Raw genomic sequence first — 1,629 nt, 5'->3', positions numbered from 1 at the left:
TTATTTCAATTTCCAGGAGTGTATAAACAACGTTTTCAGTGAACTTTTCCCATTTGGCTTTTGGAAAGTTCCAACTTGACCTTGGTATAGAATTCAGTATTGGGATTTAGTGTCCAATGTTCACCACAACAACTCGGTTTTGGCTCCTAGGAAAATCACTGAGCACCTTCTTGGTGCTCTGCAGGTGTAATCCTTTGTTGTCATTGGTAACAAAAGAGAAGTCTTTGTTGTCGTCTTGTGCCATCTAGCTGAGTGGATTGTGCTTCCCGTCGAATAATAAGGAAAGGCGCTCAATTTCAGCCGATAGCTTCATGCCATCTTCGTTCGTGCTTCCGTAGCCCCATTGTGAGTTATGGCTGTTGAAGTCTCCAATTACTACTCCCTGTTGTTGTATATCTTGAGCAGCTTCTTTTACCCATAGTTATGCTGAGGTCTTATAGCTGTTCACACTCTCTGTGTTGGCGACTTTCAGCCTGATGTTCTAGCTCATATTTTCCGCTTATGGTTCGGCATCTGTTATCTCTTAAATATCCTTTTGAAGTACACTGAAGCACCAAAGAAACAGGGATATGCATGCAAATTCAAATACAGAGATATGTACACAGGCAGAATACGGTGCAGCGGTCGATAATGCCTATATGTGACGACAAGTGTCTGGCGCAGTTGTTAGGTCGGTCACTGCTGCTACAATGACAGGTTATCAAGATTTAAGTGAATTTGAACGTCGTGTTGTAGTCGGCAGACGATCCATGGGATGCAGCATCTCCGAGATAGCGATGAAGTGGAGATTTTCCCGTACGACCATTTCAGCAGTGTACCCTGAATATCAGGAATCTGGTAAAATATCAAATCTCCGACAACGCTGCTGCCGGAGAAAGATCGTGCAAGAACGGGAGCAATGACGACTGAAGAGAATCGTTCTATGTTTCAGAAGTATACCCTCCCGCAAATTGCAGCAGATTTCAAAGCTGGACCATCAACAAGTGACAGCGTAACAACCAGTTAACGAAACATCATCGATATGGGCTTTCTGAGCCGAAGGTCCACTCATGTATCTTTGATGAACGGACGACACAAAGCTTTACGCCTCGCCTGGCCTGTGAACACCGACATTGGACTGTTGATGACTGGAAACATGTTGCCTGGTGGGACGAGTCTCGTTTCGAATTGTATCGAGCGAGTGGTTGTGTACTGGTATGGAGACAACATGAATCCATGGACCCTGCATGTCAGCAGGGGACTGTTCAAGCTAGTGGAGGCTCTGTAATGGTGTGGGGCGTGTGGAGATAGAGTGATACGGGAGCCCCGATACGTCTAGATACGACTCTGACAGCTGACACGTACGTACGCATCCTGTCTGATCACCTGCATCCATTCATGTCCATTTTGCATTCCGACGGACTTGGACAATTTCAGCAGGACAATGCTACACCCCACACGTCCAAAATTGCTGCAGAGTGACTTCTGGAACAATCTCCTGATTTTAAACACTTCCGCTGGCCACCAGACTCCACAGACATGAATATTATTGAGCGTATCTGGGATGCCTTGCAACGTGCTGTTCGGAAGAGATGTCCACCTCCTCGTACTCTAACGGATTTATGGTCAGCCCTGGATGATTCACGGTGT

This window comes from Schistocerca americana, chromosome 6, assembly GCF_021461395.2.
Source record: "Schistocerca americana isolate TAMUIC-IGC-003095 chromosome 6, iqSchAmer2.1, whole genome shotgun sequence".
Classification (NCBI taxonomy): Eukaryota; Metazoa; Arthropoda; class Insecta; order Orthoptera; family Acrididae; genus Schistocerca; species Schistocerca americana.
This window is presented reverse-complemented; position numbering follows the sequence as displayed.